Source organism: Lepidochelys kempii, chromosome 8 (genome assembly GCF_965140285.1).
Source record: "Lepidochelys kempii isolate rLepKem1 chromosome 8, rLepKem1.hap1, whole genome shotgun sequence".
Lineage (NCBI taxonomy): Eukaryota > Metazoa > Chordata > Testudines > Cheloniidae > Lepidochelys > Lepidochelys kempii.
In genome coordinates, this window is record NC_136387.1 from 74,451,803 (window position 1) to 74,472,822 (window position 21,020).

Genomic DNA, 21,020 nt, shown 5'->3' on the forward strand with positions numbered 1-21,020 from the left:
CACGGCTGCTACTCTGAAACAGTTCAGAACAAACATCGCACAATCTTCCAGCCCTCTCTGGGCTCAAATAGTCCTTAAACAGCTCTTCCCTGCCCACGAGTCCATTTACCTGTTGACACAAACTGTGTAGGTAGCAGGAGCACAGTGGTCCGTCAGCCCTTCTAAACTCAGTATGTAAAGGCTTCTTTCCACTCTTATTGAAAATCCAAGCTGGGGGCCCTAAACAAAGACAGAAGGCAGTATCAGACCCCAAACTTGCATCTCTGCTGAACTGTCACAGGCCTTTTCCTTTTCTTGCTTCATCCCTCTTTTCTACTCATGCCTGTTTTCAAACCATTTCCCCACAGCCCTACTGGCTGCTTTTCCATGTTGGTAGTGAAATACTGCAGATCTGGTTGTTTCACAGGCTGCCCTTTTTTAGTCTGGTTGGCACATGATCACTCATGAGCCCCTCCAGACAAATCCTCAAGAATACCCTTGTCCTGACTACACCAAGACCAAGCTGTGCCTATAACCTCCTCTAAAGAGTCAGTGCATACCCTGTTTTGGGCTAGTAAGAATAACACTCACCTCTGCTTCTGAGATTGCTGATGCTTCTGTCAGGGCTTGAGCCTTTCATAAGTTTCTTTTAAAGTTCCTCATCTCTTCTCCCTAGATCTATTTCTAAACAGAGTATTGCCCATATATTAGTACACCCTTTAGCATAATAAAGATATAAAAGTATCCTCCAGTCCAGTTTTTTTTCCTCCTTTGAAGGTCATCTTTAAAGGAAGAAAGAGTGTTCTACTATTCCTCCAAGTCATTACCTTGTCGAAGCTGGGTTCTGTTTATATCAATTACAAGGCAGGCAATATCAAAATCTGTTGTTCACAATCCATGACCTTTAGGCTGCGTATAAACTGAGAATTTTATGGAATTCTTTTATATTTGATCTAGCACTGGTGGTAGCAATAGTGGCTAGTATAGACTAGCTATTGGTGTTTTTACCATCCATGTAGTATTCAACACCGTTCAGAGCAGGTCCGCACAACACTGACCACTGGATGGTCTAGATCTGTTCTCCATCAGTGGAGTTTCATTAGTAGAGCTTCATTAGTGTTAGCTCAACACTGAGGAAAATCTAAGTGTAGATAAGGCCTTTGTTTACATCCAGCTCTCTAAATCTTCAAAGAATATAGCTCCAGGAAATACCTGCTAGGAAGGCAAGTGTTTGTTTTTTGTTTTGTTTTTCAATTCAGACTGTATTAATTACAGTAATGCAAAATCTATTATTTAACTAAAGATTAAGAAATCAGGATTCTCTATTTGTATTAGAATGGATTTGGGCAAATTAGTGCTAGTAACATACCCCACCCCCCTTATTTCAAGGTCATATTTGACTTTTCAAACTGAACTGCTATTCTGGTATCTTTGGTATGGTTTAGGAAATCTTAGGTGATGACATTTGCAGACAGATAACCCATTAGTTCTTTATTACAGTGGATGTATTGGTTTGGCCAATACTTTGCTTTCAAAGGTGGTGGATATAAATTTCTACTGCCTTATTGTGCCACAGTTGTGTAAACACCGTTATCTAGAACTGAGATTCTGGGGTGAGATTCTGAGCTGTAATTCTCAGATTGCCCCTAACTCATTGCCCAGAAGTGCCTACAGCAGCTTTAAATTACCTTTGCACATTTCCAATCCTGTGCTGCTCTGAGGGATAGAGCTTCCCCAGCATAATTTATACAGCCGTGAGGTAATATATAAGTTACAGAGCATCATGGGCCACAGCATTGTAAAGAAACTCCATAGTCCTGCACGATATGGCCCCTATTCAGCATGCTCATCATACCCCAGCATACTTCTACCCCAGCCTTTGCAAGGGGGTCTTTGCAATGCAGCTGATAGCTCCCTTGTACAGCGTCTATACTAGGGGAAATCCTCCCCTGGTCAGTTATTGGGGGGTTTAAGGTCCTTTAACTGGGTCTTACTTCACTCAGTGACAGATCCTACTACTGCCTCAGTTTCCTTCCTTCCACAGGGAGACAGAATCATCACAGTAATGCTTTGTAATTACTCTCCTCTTTTGGGAACTGGTTTATTACCTAAAATAATTAAGGGAAAGCTAGATTCTTCCAGCCTCCTTCTCCAGGCTCACCAGTCCATTACATCCCTCCTCTTGAACACCTAATTCCCTCTTGGGAGGAATTTTTCTTCTTTTTTCTTGCCCTTCACTAGAAGTGGCTCCAGCCAGAGCTTCTTCTGCAATCCTTTTTGACCTAGGTTCCCCCAAAAGACTCTCTCCCCCCAGCTCCCTGCTAAACCAATTCAAGACCATACCTAATCTGCTGGAGCAGATTGGGTGTTACAGGAAACCCTGCTCCCCAGTTATCATCATGTAATGCCTGGTCACCTGACCCAACCACCAGCGCAAAACCATCATGTGGGAAGCAAATAACTAGGCACAGGTGAGGCTGAACCCAACTGCCCCTAAAGAACTAACTACTCATACTATGACAGGCCCTCCCTTTTTTTTTTTTTAAAGTATGAAGGCCCTGGTGTGAGTCTAGGATCTCACTATTAGTGCATAAACAATCCAACTACAAATAGTCTTCAGATTTGAGAGCACAAACAACTGGAATAAATAAGTCTATACTTGGCTGTGAATGGGAAGAGGATTCTCAACACTACTGGCACATGCAGTGCAGAGAAATCAACAATAGTACTGAAACTCAATATGTTTCAGACACTCTTTACACAGTTGTGACTACTGTAATGTGAGACATGTATAACTAACATGGTTTTGGGTGAACAAAAGCCTTTACGTGCTTTCTGACCAGCCACAGTAATCAAACAGAGCCACACCTTGGGTATACTCAAACCTCAGGGATGATTATTCCTTATAGTAACATATGTCAAGTCTACATGCTCGTTATGACTTGTGATGAACCTTTCTGCCTCACTTTTTAATAGTATCCCAAAAGTATTTGAATGTATAGTTTAACAACTTACAGTGCTGTGTTTTCACTTTCGGACACATTATGTACAGAAATATCTTGACAGAAGCTGTTACCAACTGAAATTTCTCTTTTTGAAACCTCAGTCAAACCTATTCTTGTGAAGAGGCTTAGGGGAAAGAACATTTAGATTATCTGTCATTTCAAAATCCAGGTTCTGCTTAGTCTAATATCTACAACTTTACTCTGTCTACTTTAGGAAGTAGCCCTGTTTCAGTAATTGGTTTAGCTGAAGTGGGGCTGATGACAATTAGCTGTAAGTATAGACAAGAACAAACCTGGATTAGTGCCTCCACCTAAAAGTTTTTGAAAGGGATAGTCTTTTGGTTTTTGTCTTCACCTATTTTCCTTCATTTGACTATTCATTGTTTGTCCATTATATTGTTAAACATATCCTGAAAATGTGTATTATCCATACAAACTGGAAACAGGTACAATGTCTTTGTTTTCTGTACATCAAAGTTTTCAGTAAATAGGGAAGAAACTTTAATCAGAACTATACTTTCACAAAAGCCTCTAAGTTAGTGTGGAACTAAAAGCAAGGGGAGAAGTTCTGAAACATAAGCTGTAAATAGCTCACAACTTTGCTACTTTCAGAATGATGGACCATCTGCAGTACAAAATTAATCATGAGGGATCCTTACCATGTTCTAACAGTGTCCCTGCATCATAGTGCAGACTTTCATCTGTGTTAGAAGATGGAACTATATTTTAACTTTGGGGGATAACTGCCATGTTGTAAGTGTGGTTTCAGAGTAACAGCCGTGTTAGTCTGTATTCGCAAAAAGAAAAGGAGTACTTGTGGCACCTTAGAGACTAACCAATTTATTAGAGCATAAGCTTTCGTGAGCTACAGCTCAAGTGAGCTGTAGCTCACGAAAGCTTATGCTCTAATAAATTGGTTAGTCTCAAGTGAGCTGTAGCTCATGAAAGCTTATGCTCTAATAAATTGGTTAGTCTCTAAGGTGCCACAAGTACTCCTTTTCTTTTTGTTGTAAGTGTGGTTTCTTCAATACAGCTCACGTCACAAGGTAGATGGGGCCTATGTTTATGACATCAGGTACCGTGACATAATGAAAATGGATAATAAAAATCTAAGCTCAAAATTTGTATTTTAAATCCTTCATTGTTTTTACTTTAGTAAACTGTAATACAAACACTGCTGTGAATCCAAAATTACAACCCAAAACAGCAGACTGCTATCAAGTACTCACTCAGGAATGTCACATAAACAAATGAAAATGTTGAACTTGATTCCCATTTACAGTGTGGCCCCTTTACAGTGCACAGGCATTGTAAAGGGATATTAAAGTGGATGTAAATGTTGTGACACTATGCCCCAAATTCTTCACAGAAAGTTATAATATGATTATAGTACAACTATGATATATTTTGTGCAAGATAAGTCATGTGAGAAAGGCATGTAAGGCATGAAAAAGGTTATGATTTTCTGAATGTGATTAACCTATTTGTAAGTATGTATCATTTCTGTATCTGAAGTTAGGAATACTGACTATATATCAATTACAAATGGGTTTACACCTGGGGACTGCCCACCAGACAGAATGCAATCAGTCTGGATGGGCCATTAGAAAAAACAATAGGTCTTTGAAGATGCTAATCTCTCACGTTCCTGGAAAGCCTTCCTATGGATGCTGCAAATAGACTTTTGAGTTATGGCTGCAGGGCCATATGATCACATCACCTAATACTGGACTCCATAACAAAATTAGTACTTTTCTGCTGGCTGGGGGTGGGAATCACACTGGAAGACAAAGGGTTTCTGCCATATGTAAAACATTTAAGGCAGGGGAGTTACATAATCATCAGTTGTTCTTTGCTGAATCCCTGCCCAAGATGACTGCTGTAAATACATAAGACTGAACTGGGGAAGAAAGGCCTGAACCCAGGCTAGAATGTATCTGGCCTGTGAAAGAAATACCTGGAGTCTTAAGCTGAAAGCAAGAGCAGCTTTCCTTCAAGAACCTCTGCAATCTGCCTAAAACAACATTTAGGGTGAGAATTTGCTAGTTATAACCAATTTCTTTAATATGTTAAGCTTAGCTTGTGTGTTTGTTTCATTTGCTAGGTAATCTGCTTTGATCTGTTTTCTATCCCTTTTAATCACTTAACATCTATCTTTTGTAGTTAATAAACTTGTTTTTGTTTTCTCTGAAACCAGTTTGTGGAATTCATAACTGGGAGGCAAAAAGCTGTGTATATCTTCTTCCACATTGAGGAAGGGAGTGAATTTCACAGTGCTGCACAGTTCTCTATGCAGTGCAAGATGGTGTAATTTTGGGTTTGCACTCCAGAGGGGGGTGTGCACTTCAGTATCTGGGCAGTTCCTTAGCTGAAGCCTTCCCATGCAGGGGCTAGTCAGAAAGCCTGTTTGCATGTTACAACAGCTGGGTGTATTCCTACCTCTCTGTGTGTGTGTGTGCTGATAAAGTGCAGTCTGAAGCCTGAGGGAAGACTTGACTGGCTTGCCTCACCAGAACAGTGTAAAGGGAACCCAGGCTCATAGGACAGGCAGCCTCAGTTTCAAGTGGCACTCTGGGGGGGAGCCTGTCACAAATGTATAAGGGTCTTTAGCAAAAATGAGAATTTGGCCCAGGTGATTGGCACCTAGATTTGAGCACCCAGATTAGCCAAGTCTGAATGCAAGCCTCACCTGCGTTACTGTGTCTCCTTTTCTATCTCACCTGTGTATATCTGGGGTCATATCCTGGTTTCTTTGTGCTGAGATGCTTTAGGATTCTTTCCCGGTCAATCAGGGAAGAACTTGTCTGTCCTTTAAGGGGAATTGTGGGAAGGCATTGGAGGACTATCAGAATTCAAGTGATTTATCTTGCCCCCTCACTGCAATGTGGGCTGGTTCAAGTCCAAGTCAAAGTGGAGTCTGGGCGCTAAGTCACTCCCTCAGCCTGATAAACTAACCCCCAGGTCAGAGATTTTTGTGTACGAACAGTTAGTAGGGTTTGGGCTAAAACCCAGCTAAAACCTGGGTTAACTCTGCAGTGAAAATATACCCTAAAAGGTTAATTTGCAAATGTAACTGCATACCATTTGAGGTGAAGGCATAGCCTAAAGTGTAGGGAAGGTGGTGACTCTACCCTTTACTACACGTACCTAACAGCAGCAAGGAAAAATGAGATTCCATATTCAAAATATAATTTTATACTGTACAAAATAAAGGCTTAAAAATGACTGTATAACTTGCTGGAGATGTTTAGTATAGTGTGAGGTTGTCTGGGGCTGATCTAGATTGTTAAAATGTTTTTAAAAGCCAATGTTATGCCCCTTCCACGCTGCCAGAACAACCATATAAGCAGAAACTTTTTTTTTTTTATTTAACAGGTTAGAACATATAAATGGAAGTTCAGGTACCAACTGTTGTAGAGTATTAATTTCTGTTACCTTATTGTGTTATCAGACATGGTGTCAGAATGATACTCTTAAACAAGATCCATGTACAGATGGTCATTATAACCACAATTCAGCAAGGAGGAACAATTAGATCTCAGACTACTTTCTCTGTATTATTTAAGCATGGGAACAGTCAGGGAACCAACCTGGGATCTCCCCATAGACAAATTACATATGGTGCATATTTTTATGCATAAGCATCAGTGAGATAGTGTACTTGTGATGCATCTACTATGGAAGGGTCAAAATATTATCTTCAATTTTAAAATTAAAGAAGGCAGGTGATGGGAAGTCATATGAGAGAAGGAATTTAGACCCATCTACCTGATCCTAAAATTACAGTAATGAACCTCTCTTGTAAATTTAAATCAAACATCAGAAATGGCCACTAATAGATGGATAGAAACTTAAAATCTTAAATGTAATTTTTAAGTCTTTTCTCAATAAATACTTTTTCCACTTTAGCTCAGAATACAAAATGGGTTTGGCAATATCCTTGGGCCCTATCAGCCTTACTGTGTAAGAAACATCTCTGACATGCTAACTGACATAGTTGCACCTAACACAGTTCAGTGCTTCCGTTCAATTACACTTTTTCTGATGCTAGCCTTTCTAGTCTTTTCACAATGCAGAACCATGTTTGCATCAGATATCAGTGCACACTGGGAAAATCTGTTCCATATCACTGCAGCTTCTGGTGTTCATGAGTATTTTTAGGGTGCAGTGTTCTTAGAACTACTAATTAAATATCACATTTTTAACACTAGTATAGACAGGATTTAACATCTTTACAAACAGGTTAACCGTCATGGTCAATCTAAGGGCATGTCTTCACTAGCAACATTAAAGTGTTGGCCGTTGCAGCGCTTTAACCTGGCTGTGTAGTCGCTCTCTCCCAGCACTATAAAAAAACACCTCCACAAGGGGAATAGCTACCAGCACTGGTGCACTGTCTACACTGGCACTTTACAGCACTGAAACTTGCAGCACTCCGGGGGGTGTTTTTTCACACCCCTGAGAGAGACAGTTGTAGTGCTGTAAAGTGCCAGTGTAGACAAGCCCTTAGGCTCCCTACTAGGTTTGAAATTGGGGTGAATCGTATTTGTGCAAGCTTAAGATTGGTGCAGTGCATCTACCCAGGGTGGAGGGTTGCATTAGGGTAGCTATATCCTTAGCCAAATTACAAGTATTTTGATCACTTGGACCAGAATAAAGCCATCACTTCCCATTCCAGGATTAATCTTGTAGATTTCACTTACAATTTAATTCATATTTATATTTTTGAACTATATGTGATTAAATATATTTGATCAGTACACATCACAGGTAGATCTAGGTAAAAGTAAACATTTCCATACAGGGGCATTGAAACAATTTTTATAGTGGGAGTGCTGAAAGCCATTGAACAAAACTGTAAACCCTGTATAAGATGGAAACCATGTATTTGATTGTTATTATTACTTCAAGCCAAGGGGTGCTGCTGCAGCCCAAGCACCCCTAGTTGCAGCACCCCTGCATCCACATTGATCATCAAAAACTCTCCCTTCATTCATCTTTGTGAAAGGTTAATTTAAAGCTTAATTGGAGCCATTCAGATGCTAACCTTGTTACATTAAACAAAACAAATCAAATGAAGAATTAATATGATATTTGCCCCCATAAAATCCTGATCATTCTGCTTACATATTACGTCCTTTCCTGTCCCATTACATCTGTTTTGTTAAACCCATAGATTGTAAATGTTTGAGGTGTGGGTTGTTTTAGCATATGTTAGTATAGCCTAGCAGAATGGGGCTTTTAGGCACTACCAGAATACAAATAACAAATTATTGCAATTATTATAAACAATGGGATCATAAACCCCTAAGGGCCTGTGTACATTAGCTGTGTGTGTCAGGGGTTGTCTATATTTTAGAAACAATTATGCCAGGTGGCCTGTGTCCTTAAACCATTCTACGGGCATGGTGAGACCAAACTTCAAAGTCAGGTCTACTAGGAAAAATGCAAGGAAGGTAGCTCTGGCTCTAATAACAATGCACTTCAAACATATTTTAAATTGCTGAGAAATATCTATCCAATAAGAGGTCAATTTTAGAAATTCCCTAATACACTGGCAGATCAGGTACCAGCTCATGGCAAGGCCCCAGGCCTCACTGAACACCGACAAATGCATAGCTGGAAACCAATCTAGCTCACCTGTGGATTAGTATAGTTAAAATAGATATTAGTGTTATAAGAATGTGTTTAGACTTTATGGAATGCTTTTAGGATGCTGCATGTATTAATCCTACTTATAATATCTGTATCCCATGCTATAAGATAATACTTAAGTGTTTACAACTGCAAAATGTTCTGAAACGCTGTAACTTCCAAATAAGAAAAAAGCTTCACCTAATGCAAAATGCTGGATTCCTTCAGAAGGTGTTATTTCCTCCTGTCAGACAGGAAAAACTATTGAATTGAAATGGGCCATTATGGAACAAAGACTTTGTTGATTGCTCCCCACACCTACCCATAAACAGGTTATGTGCAGAAGCGCTCATCCTATCACCTTGGACTCCAGGGAGATGGGGATAAAAATCCCTGAACAGAAGGAATTAGGGCCTTTTCAGACGGTTTGGACTCTAAGGGGCAAAGTTTCCTAAACATAAGCAAGAGATGTCCAGGACTAACCTGGATTAACCCTAATGGACATAGAGAGCTGGCATATTTCAGCAGCTCTATCACCATCTGAAACCTAAGGCTGAAACTCATTTGTGTGTGTATGTCTATTTGTTTTAGCCTTGTAAATAATTCTCTTGTTTCTTTTTCCTAGTTAATAAACTTCTAGTCAGCTTATCAAAGGATTGGCTATAAGCATTGTCTCTGGTGTGAGATCGAAGGTGCAAATTGACCTGGGGTAAGTGATTGGTCCTCTGGCACTGGGAGTAACCGGAATATTTTGTGATCTTGGGTGTAAAACAACCATTACAGAGTCAAACATCCCTCAGTGGCAAGATACAGACAATGCCCTTCAGCATTTTGATCTAACTCCATGTTAAGACTGGATAGTGCCTGAGGAGTTTATACTTGTTACTTGGTCAGGGCCGGCTCTAGGCACCAGCAAAACAAGCAGGTGCTTGGGGCGGCACATTTCTAGGGGCGGCATTCCGGCGCCGGCCATAGCACCCCTAGAAATGTGCCCCTGCCACCCAGCTCACCTCCACCTGCTCCCCTGAGCGCGCTGCCGCTCCGCTTCTCCCCCCTCCCTCGCAGGCTTGCCGCGCGCAAAACAACTGTTTCGCACGGCAAGCCTGGGAAGGAGGGAGGAGAAGCTGAGCGGCGGCACACTCGGGGGAGGCAGCGGTGGTGGAGCAGAGGCGAGCTGGGGCAGGGAGCGGTTCCTCTACCCCCACAGTTACTTCCTGCACTCTCCCCCACCCTCACTCACCTCCACTCCGTCTGCTCCCCTGAACGCGCTGCCTCTCCCTCACCTGAGAGGGAGGAGAAGCAGAGGTGAGCTAGGGGGTGGGGAGCGGCAGGAAGCAATGCTGGAGGAAATGCAGCACACCTGGGGGAGGAGGCGGGGTGGGGATTTGGGGAAAGGGGTGGAGTTGGGGTGGAGCTGGGGGTGGGGAGGCATGAAAAAAAAGCAGGGGCGGCCAAGAATTTTTTTGATTGGGGCGGCAAAAATCCTAGAGCCGCCCTGTACTTGGTTCATGAAATCTAATTATAGAACTCACAACCTGTTTGGGGATTGTGTCCTGCTTCTAAAATCTGTCCTAAAGTAGTTGTTCTTGCCCATGAGCCACTCCAGACTGCATTATAGTGTACACTTACTAAACTTATGCAAAAAAGTTCAAGTCCAGATTCTATATCACTGAATTTATTTTCCTCTACTTCTATCTAGATTTTGCTCAACAGCTGGTCTGTAGATTACAACTGAAAACACTTACCAGCTGTTAAATTCTCTCATAGTTCTAATTTAAAAGCTTAATTATCTTCAATTTGCAGTTTACACACCCTTCCCAGATGGCTGAAAACCTCTCTGCCTATGATGAAATCTAAAATTAAATGAACTATGCTGTTCCTAGAAGAGTGGAGGTGACCAAATAAGGAGTCTAATCCTGTAAACCCAGTAGTCACATGAGTAGTCCCACTTAAGACCGCCAGTTTACTCACATTAGTAAAAGGTTTTTTTTTTATTTTTAAATTTTTTAAAAAAAATTCTTTTTTAAATGTGAGTTCATGCAAACATATGGTTTGTTGACAGGTAAAATTGTGACTAAAGATAAGGAGGAATCTAGGATGGAAATACAATATAGTGAAAGTGGTACAACTCCTCTTGTGTGGACCCAGTTATACCTGTATTAAAGTGCTTATACCAGCATAGTTTATTCCAGAGTGAGAAAGGGAATAAGTTATACTACTATAACCTTTGTATATAGATGAGGCCTAAAAAAATTATGTCAAGTTGTTCTCCTCTATCCACTATCTTTTTGACACACAAAGAATTCTAATAGATTAGTGAGGCACAATTTTTGTTTGCAGAAGATGTACTGGTTAGTCCCTGTCACATACCTGTAGCTTAACTCCACACAGAAGCTGAAGGTAGAATAGGTGCTGGAACTTGGGGTGCTGCTACACCCCCTGGCTTGAAGTGGTTTCCATTATATACAGGGTTTACAGTTTGGTTCAATGGCTCTCAGCACCCCCATGATAGTAATAGTTCCAGCACCCCTAGAAGGTAGTGCAGAACTTAGTAGCATGCTTGTTAAGTGGGTGTCTGCCAGGAACACTTTATACCAGTGCTCCAAAATCTGCACTGGCTACCTGTTGGTTTCCAGGAGGAGTTGTTTCAGGTGGTAGTTTTGACCAACAAAGCTCAAAATTTTCTTGGATCATCCTGCTTAATAGACTGCTTTTCCATTCTCTGCCACAGTTGAGGTTAGCAGGGGTGCTCAAACTAGGACATGTTTGGTATATAAGATAAGGCGCTCCTGGCCCCTTGATTTTGAAATTCACTCGCCTTCCACAAATCTGTTGGTCTTTTGGACAAGCTGCAAAATCGTCTTCTTCTTAAGCAGACCCTCAGGGAGGGATGAGGTGTCTAGCATTTCATTTGGATATGAGAGGGGTAAGAAAATTTATATTTGGCCTGTAACATATTTTTGCTAGCTGGTGCTGTTATGAGTGTGGGGAGTGTGCTGCTGCTTTCGTTTTCATAATGATTTTTGCATGATATTTTTAACTAATCACAAGGGCACATTGAGCCCAGGGCAGGCAGGCAGTACTTTATGAGTGCTATTTAAATTCAAATAAAAAATAACATAAAAGCAAGCCCCAGGCTCAAAGGACAGAGCGAGGAATCTATGGTTGGGGATATATGGTGCTGGAGGGAAGACTGCCAAAAATGGAAAATAGAAGTTAAACATGTCTGAAATGGGAATTGATTTTAATCCTGCTTCTAGATTGCTTTTTAGCCAAATACAAAGAAGCAATGCTGTGTTAGAACAGAATCAGGATTGTCAGATTATATGCTATGCATGTGAAGAGATTCAAAGTATGAGTGAGGTTTTAAATATTGTGTTTCAAGAAGACAAAAATGCTTAAACTGCACCTTCTGTCTGAGATTCTCAGTGTTTACAAACTTGGAAAGTGTTTACCCCATTTACAGATAGGAAGAATGAGGCACACAGAGGTTAAGTGACTTGTCAAAGATAACATAACCAGAAGATAACACTGTAAAATCTGGGATTAAAAGACAAGTCTCCTGGTTCCAACTATTGTTTTCTTTGGTGATTATGCACTTTTAAAGCACTAACTAAGTGCTTGGTGCAGTACTAAACACAAAATGGAGACAGTCCGTACCCTAAAGATTTTACAATCCATTAGTCAGTTGAGAATCTGATAGTCTTTTTCCGAATAAATTGACAATCTACTAGCAAATTTACAGTCCAAAGCCCTGATCCTCCAAACACTTACACATGTGAGTAGTTCCACTGAACTCAGGGGGGACTACTAATGTGCTGACGTGCCTGCAGAATCTTGTTGTAATTATGTCCCAATCATAAGACCTTTGTGTTTCCATCTTCATAAGACAGAGATGCCATAAAAAGTACTTGTTAAAATTAATGAAAAATGAGGGAGTCTGCGGATAAGTGAGATGTGGCAGGCCTGCTGAAAGGTTGAGGAAAAAGCCCAAAGCTGCATTCCAGGTGGTAGGAGCAGAGAAGGAATGCTATATTAATTCTCCGTGCAACTGCACTGATGTTCAGGAGAGATTTTTATTGCAGATAAAACAGCAATACTCTGCTACGTAACTCTGCCCTGAAGGGATGTTAAAACATTTTTTGCTTCAATTTAAAAAGTTAAGGGGTATGTTTGTACTGCAGTGAGTGCTAACCAGTGGTGCAAATAGATTTTAACTCTTATTGGTATGGTACTGACCCCGCGACCTCAAACCCCGCCCCCCCCAAATGTCCGTGACTAGAACCCTGCGCGGATACAAATTTATACCTGCAGAATCCGATATCCACAGATAGAAATTGGTATCTGCTGAATCACAGGGCCCTCCCGGGAACCGCAGAGGCAAAAGGAGCAGAACCCAGGAGCCAGTGCCCCATGCCAGCAACTCCTCTGGCACGGCTGCGTCTCCCGTCTGGGGTCTGTATAGCCCCGCCGGAGTACAGGGCTGGGGGCGGGGCTGAGGGCAGTACAGCAGCATCAAAGGAGCTGCCAGCACCGGGTGCTGGCTTCTGCGAGTGGTGGTCCCATGTTCTGTTCCTTTTGCCACTGCAGTTCCCGGGAGAGCCCTGAGGTCCAGCGGATACAAATCTCTATCCGCGGATAGAAATCAGTATCGGCGCAGTGCTCTCCAGTTCATTCTTGAAAATGTGTCTTTCTGGTATGACGTACCGGCAATAACCATGTTAAGGGTATGGCATACTGGACCTGACCGGCTTACTTGCACTACTAGTGCTAACTATACAACAGCTGGAAAGGTGGGCCAGAAATGCAGAAGTATCTGATGTATAAAGAGATTAGAATTCTGCTATTGACAGACAATTATACAGTGCTTAAACACTCATGACAGACTGACAAACATCCTGTCACAAAAGTGTGTAACTCCACTGTCTCCAAGAGGTTAGAATACAATCCTCAATTTTAAAGTAAACATTATAAGTTAACAACACTATCACTGATAATGGAGCTCTGCGGAGCTCCTACTGAAGTACATGAACAATATGTTCAAATGTTTAAACTAGAACTCCAAGATGTTGAGCATGGTTTGTTTAGTGCTGGGGGATTGTGTCCTCAGGGATGAATATGAAAAGTGGCATCCCTCAAGAAACTAATGTTGTCCTTTTTTGGCCCAAGGAGTTAGGCAGTATTTGGGACCTCAACAGTTTGTTTTCGTTAGAAGGAGAAATGGATTATATGAGTCAAGTTTATTCTTTGGTGCAATCTTGTTTATTTACAAAGAGTGTACACAAAGTTCTGTTTCCCTGACCACAGTAGAAACAATAGCAGCAGTTGCTTACAATGTCCAAGCCTGTCTCTCCAGTGAGCCCTTTGACCCAAGAAGCTCGTTGATTATCCTGTGCCTTTGCAGGACTATTCCCTAGTTCTCTGCTGTCTTTCTGCTTCTAAGGCTATGTCTACACTACAGACCTTACAGCGGCACAGCTGTACAAGGCAGTTGTGCCACTGTAAGGTCTCCCGTGTAGCCACTCTATGTCAGCGGGAGAGATTGTCTCCCTCTGACATAGTGCTGTCCACACCGGCACTTTTGTCCGTGAAACTTATGTCGGTCGGGGTGTGTCAGACTTAATGCTGGTGGAATGTTGTTAAAATTAACTTGTTAAAATTGCAGTCAAATATGTAGTGTTTGGACTTTCCTAAGCGGTGGTGAACAGGGCCGTCCCTAGCTATTCTGGGGCCCTATGCAGCCCCTCCGTGGGGGGTGGGGGTGGGCAGGCCTCTGCGGGGGTGTGGGGCTGGCTTGGGGGGTAGAGGGGAACCTCCCCCCAGCACTCACCGGCGGCATGGCTGGGGTTGTGTCGCTGCAGTTCCCACCTCCATTGAGTGCAAGTCCCGGCCCTGCTGCAGTCCTGCGGGGTTGGGGAGGAGCAGGGCCGGGGCTGGGGCGAAGCAGGGGCGGGGGCCATGGGGAGGAGGTGGGGCAGGGGCTGGAGCAGCACACAGCTGCGCAGGGCACCGGGAAATGTGATGCCCCAAATTTCCTGGTGCCCTGCGCAGCTGCGTACTTTGCAGATGGGTAGGGACGGCCCTGGTGGTGAATGGGGATGACTGTACTGCTCATGTGATAATCTCTGTAGTTCTCATGTTAAGAGTAATATGTACATTTGTGTAATATAACTCTTACATGGCTGGGACAGATCCCATGATAACAATAGCCATTAATAACTGCTGAGTTTTGCCCACAGAAGTGGCTACAAACCTTAAAGAAGACAGTGGTTAATTAATACCTACTAAAAAGCAACATATCCAGAGGAAACTCCTTGATTCTCAAGACAACAGGTAGAAACCAATTTACAGAACAGTGGAGAAGGGGAAACTCCCGTCCCAGACATAGGATAACTGCACTGAAGAATTACCTCATGGACCCAGAAGCGCCAACTCCGTGGGTACTCCGGTGCTGGAGCACCCACGGGGAAAAATTAGTGGGTGCTCTGCAGCCACTGGCAGCCAGGAGGAGAGTGCAGGACCCCTGAGCTGAAGGGGAAAGAGAACATAATGCCTCGATATAAATCCATGGTACACCCACGTCTTGAATACCATGAGCAGATCTGGTTGCCCCATCTCAAAAAAGATAAATTAGAATTGGAAAAGTATAGAGAAGGGCAACAAAAATCATTAGGAGTATGAAACAGCTTCCATATAAGGTGAGATTAAAAAGCCTGGGACTTTTCATCTTGGGAAAGAGACAACAAAGGGGGGATATGATAGTGGTCTATAAAACTTGACTGGTGTGGAGAAAGTAAAAAAGGAAACGTTATTTTTCCTCCTTCATGTAACACAAGAACTAGGGGTCACCCAGTGAAATTAATAGGCAGCAGAAAAGGAAGTACTACTTCACACAATGCACAGTCAACTTGTGGAACTCATTGCCAGAGGATGTTGTGAAGACCAAACTATAATAGGGTTAAAAAAAGAACCAGATAAGTTCACGGAGGATAGATAGGTCCATCAATGGCTATTAGCCAGGATGGGCAGAGATGCAACACCATGCTCTGAGTGACCCTAGCCTTCTGTTTGCCAGAAGCTGGGAGTGGGTGACAGGGGATGGATCACTTGATGATTGCCTGTTCTGTTCATTCCCTCTGCAGCACCTGGCATTGGCCACTGTTGCAAGACAGGATACTGGGCTAGATGGACCATTGGTCTGATCCAGTATGGCCGTTTGTATAATACTTACACTGGAACCCTACGAAACTCTGGAGTGGACGGTGATACTCCAAGGGCCTCTCTGAAGTAGGACAGGCCCATATCCTGGAGAGAGCTGCTTACCGGTTTTCTTTTCCGTTCTTTTGTTTAATCCCATTTATTGACTGCTAGCAGTTCTGTACTTCTGCCTGGGATCCCGGGAGGGGACGAAACTCCAGAGGCCCGCTAGAAAGACACCCTGCAACACCTGCTAGGGTGGGGGATAATTGGACTCACATGTGTGCTCCCCTTGTAGCTTCTCAAGGGGGTGCTCTGCCACAGACAGGTTTGTGACCTGCATTAATAATAGATAATAATAGAGCTGCTCTGCAAAACAAAGGAACTTTAGAAAAGGTTTGACTGCCCATTCAGACAAAGGAGAGCGCTTGAACTCATACAATCCCCTCAACCGTTGTCTGGGCATTGTACTGCATTGGGTAACTTTAATTCTTTCTGTGTCTGGTGAGTTTGGTCCTGAATGCTTATATAATGATGACTTATAACCTTCAAGACAGTAGCAACTCTGGTCATAACAATAGATACAGTAGAGTTTGTCTGTCTATATAAAAGATAAATTAGCAGCCCATCTATTAACTCAGATTTTCATGCCTACATTGCTTTTCTTTCAGAGATTCATTTATTAAATTTAAGTGAATAAAAGCTTTCATTTAGCTGGGCTGTCTGTGTGTCCTTTTTACATGTACACTAATTTCATTATAGTTATTTTTCAGACGACTAGGTTAGATTTAAAATGTAAGGTGCAAAACAAAATCGCAGGGTACAAACAAACCTAGCCTAAAGAAAAGGAGTACTTGTGGCACCTTAGAGACTAACCAATTTATTTGAGCATGAGCTTTCGTGAGCTACAGCTCATTTCATCGATGAAGTGAGCTGTAGCTCACGAAAGCTCATGCTCAAATAAATTGGTTAGTCTCTAAGGTGCCACAAGTACTCCTTTTCTTTTTGCAAAGACAGACTAACACGGCTGTTACTCTGAAACCTAGCCTAGTAATGACTTTGTTTCTCTTAAATCGCAGGAATGATTCTGAGCTGGTCTCTATTAAAACAAACCATCAAATATCATATCATCTAATTTGGATACACCACTTAGACAAAAATAAATATAAAAAACCCTCTAAATCTAATTTACTACTCACAGCATAACTATAATTGCTTTGGCCAAACCACTATAAAACAGTAGCCTATGACTCTACCACAGTGAGGATACATAACCTTATCAAAATAAAATCTCTAAGTACAGTAATATTTTATATTATAATACCATAGTATAGATTAGCAATTTCTAAGGTACTTCTGACCCCAAATTACCTGATGTTATTCAGTTCAATAAAGAACAATTAGAAGCTGAAATACTAAGAAGTTAATGTCTCAATATTACTAGTGTATAGATGCATCAAAGGTACATGTTGTGCAAAAATATATATAATATATAGAGGAAAACACATCACAAGACTCCCCCCCGCACATTCTGTCCTTTTCTGTCTATCTTGTTTATTTTTTATGGTGTTGTTGTAAGAGAAGTGTTGAGTGTGACTTTGCATTCAGATATTCAGAAAATTGCAGTTACTCTATTAATACTTTATGGCATCTTTTATGCAAAAGATCCCAAAGTGCTTTACAGAAAGTGTGTACAGGAATTAATTAATCTATAATTGAAATCCAGCTACCTCTGGGGAAGAAACACAGTAGCTATTCTGTGCCAGAAATATACTTATCTATTACTTTTGAAAGAAGTGACGAATATCATATCAAGTTGAAACCACAATGAAAATATAAGTAGACAGATTGTAAATATCAGTATCTGATTGGGAATTTAACTAGAACATTGACATGTCCTGCAGAATGTGGGATTTTTCAGAGAAAAGTTAACGTGATATACAAGTAACCTCAGATTTATCAGGTTTTAAGAAAATATTAAAAACCAACAGATGATTACATTGCTCTAACACACAAAAGCTTTTAAATTTTGAGGTTAGATATTCCATGAAGGGGATGAGTTATTTCCTAAGCATGCTCACTGATCTTTATTGCTTATGCAGGATGTTGATAAGAAACCTTAGATAACTCATTGCAAAACTCTTACATTCCTAACATAAAGGTCTGTGCATGATGGAAGACTAATAGATGAAGACAAAAGTGGAGTAAGATTATTTTATTTTCAATCATTAGTGCAAGTGTTATAAAGGGTGTATTTTGCAAGGCCCTGGGACATACTTTCACTCTTGTTCATGGATTCATAGGACCAGACTCTCAGCTGGTGTAAATTGGTGTGGCTCCACTGAAATCAATGAAGCCGTGCAGATTAATACCAGTTGAGGAGTTGGTCCATAGATTTTAAGGCCAGAAGGGTCCATTATGATAATCTAATCTTACCTATTGCATAAAATAGGGCATAGAATTTTACCTAGTGATTTCTGCATCTAGCACAAGAAATTGTGGTTGAACTAGGGTGTATATTTTATAAAGATTTATATTTCACAAAGATTTAGTCTTAATTTCACAAATCCACATATTGAAGAATTTACCTCATCCCGTAGTAATCTATCCCAATGCTTAATGATCTTCAATGTTAAAAATTTACATCTTATCTCTATCTTTGCTGACTTCAGCTTCCACTGTTGGACCTTGTTATGCCTATATGTGTTAGATTAAGGAGCCCTTTAATATCTGATATCTTCTCTCTTTGCAGGTTGTGAACAAGTTCACTCTTATCCTTCCCTTTGCTAAACTAAATAGATTAATCTCTTTTTAAATAGATTAATCTCTCACTGTAAGTGTGTTTTCCAGACTGTGAAAATTTCTTATAGCTCTTTTTTGATCCTTCTCCAATTTGGGAACATGTTTTTAAAAATGTGGACATTATCCTTGGACGCAATATTGCATTAGTGGTCTCATGAATGCCATATACAAAAATAATTACAGTCCCAGAGTTTAAGGCCAGAAGGATCACCAGATCATATAGTCTGATCTCCTGTATATCATAGGCCACTAACACCACCAAGCACCCACACACTAAACCTAACAAGCCCATTTTCCACTCCTGCTTGATATTCCCCTGTCTATACATCAAGGGATCATGTTAGGCCTTTTTTCCACGGCATCACCCTGGGAACTGATGTTCATCTGGTTATCAAAGTCCTTTTTGGAGGCACTGCTTTCCAGGATGCAGTCCCCCCCTTTTGGAAGTATGGCCTGTGTTCTTTGTTCTTATATGATTTACCTTACATTTGGTTGTATTAAGAAGCATGTTGATTGACTGCACCCATCATACCATATGATCCTATCCTTGACATCATTTACCACCCCACCAATCTTTGGGTCATCTACAAACTTATCAGTAATGATTTTGTATTTTTTCCAGTTCATTGATAAAAATATTGAATAGCTTCCTCTGCCTCCATTAAAAAAACATAACTGTTTTTTTGGTTTTTTTTGCTGTGTGCACCCATGCCTTTTTAAATCTTTGAAAAACATGCTTGACATTTATCATTTATCCCACCAAATAATAAATAGGCATTATGGCATTAAGTTTTGGGAAGTTATCTAATGGGATAATTGTAGGATTTGTATAAGGTCCCATCTTATTCAATATCTTCACTAATTACAGTGAAGAAAAGTCAAAACCACATTAATTAAATTTGAAGATGACTCTAAATTAGGAGATGTGGCAAACACCAGGGAAGATGTACCCTAGGAATAGTAAAGAAAGGGAGCTAGAGAAAGTTAAAAAAATGGGCAGAAAGTAACAATGAGATTTAACATGGAAAAATATAAACTAATACAACTAGAGAAAAATAATCTGAAATCTAGATATTCAGTGAGAGATACTTAGGCCATGTCTACACTACAAACTTTCGTACAATGCAAGTTACATCAGCATAGAGCCACCACAGTGAGTATGCATGCTTGGCTCCTTGAACTAGTACTGTGTATACTCACCAGGAGTACCTGTGATGATGCACAGTGAGGTGCACCATGGGTAGGTGTCCCAGTGTGCAACTTGCCATTGTCGAGTGCACTGTCTTTTGCATGATGGGGCAGGGACCACTGGGAGTGAGAGACCAAGTGCCTATCACGCACCTTTTTCTATCCCATAATGCCATCCCTATGCTATAATTTTTATGCCTTTGAGTTAAAATCCCACAAACCCGCATGGCACTTTTGTCTGCCATCTCTGACAGAAGCATGGAGCCTGTAAACTCTGCACTATTGTCAAGAGTGTTACAAACACAGGATGCACGATCCCTCCATGTTTCCTGCTGGGACTCCTGGGCCTTTCTTCTGTCTGCTCTTTCCTTCTTCAAACAGTCTGAAATATTCATCCTCCAGGCCCTCCGTTCATGGCCCAGTACAGCACTGGCTTGCAGGGTCTCACTGTACATATCATCCCGAGCCCTCTTCTTTCTCCTCCTTACCTGGCTCAGGCTTTCCATGAGTGTGGAAGGAGAACCCCTTAAGGCCACAATAGAGCAGCTACAGATAAAACACACAGAGCTACCATTGTCAGTACAGTCACAGCAAAAGTTAAGCTTCAGAACTCCTTTCCCTTTGGCCTCCATGTGGAGGAAATAGAGAAAATGGACTTCTATGTCAGTTGGTGCTATCTGGAGACAACAGCAGCAGTCCAATGTAAGAACACCCTTTGGTGCACTGGTGTCATACACGGAGCAGTATGATCTCATACCCAGATGGCAGTATACTGAATTTGGAGAAAACTAATAACCAGCATGTGGGACAGTATTATGTTTATAGCCTGGACTAATGGTGTCAGTATAGTGTGTCAATTTATATGTTGAAAAAAATATATTCCTGGTGGAGAGGGCCAGTAATGTTTAGTGATCAACCATCAAAGATATTTTTATGGTCAATTGAAGTGCGAGATCTCAAACTCACCAAAAAGGCATATATATATAGATTGATCATATGGCAATATCCCCTGTACCTGTTATCTTCATTGTATTGTGGTGTATGCGTCAGAAAATCAAAAAAATTAGATTAAGCAAAAGGTATCAAGTTCTACCCCACATATCTCCTGTGGGAAATCAACCCCAAATTATATATGCACCAAAAGAACCATTCAACCTCAGGTAATCACTCAAGCTCAGGTAACAATACAAAGAACGGAATAATTATGTTTTCATT

The 21,020-nt window shown here is 41.2% G+C and overlaps 1 long non-coding RNA gene across 2 annotated transcripts in view; it reads right to left on the bottom strand.

Moving 5' to 3' along the window:
* Positions 1 to 26: 26 nt before the first annotated feature.
* LOC140916080 (uncharacterized) overlaps positions 27 to 21,020 on the bottom strand; it is a 33,384-nt gene continuing 12,390 nt past the window's right edge. For both annotated transcript variants that reach the window (XR_012160413.1, XR_012160412.1), the window contains exons 2-3: positions 571 to 663; positions 27 to 219 (exon numbers count right to left, since the gene is read on the bottom strand). This is a non-coding gene — a long non-coding RNA (uncharacterized LOC140916080). The remainder of the gene's footprint in view (positions 220 to 570; positions 664 to 21,020) is intronic.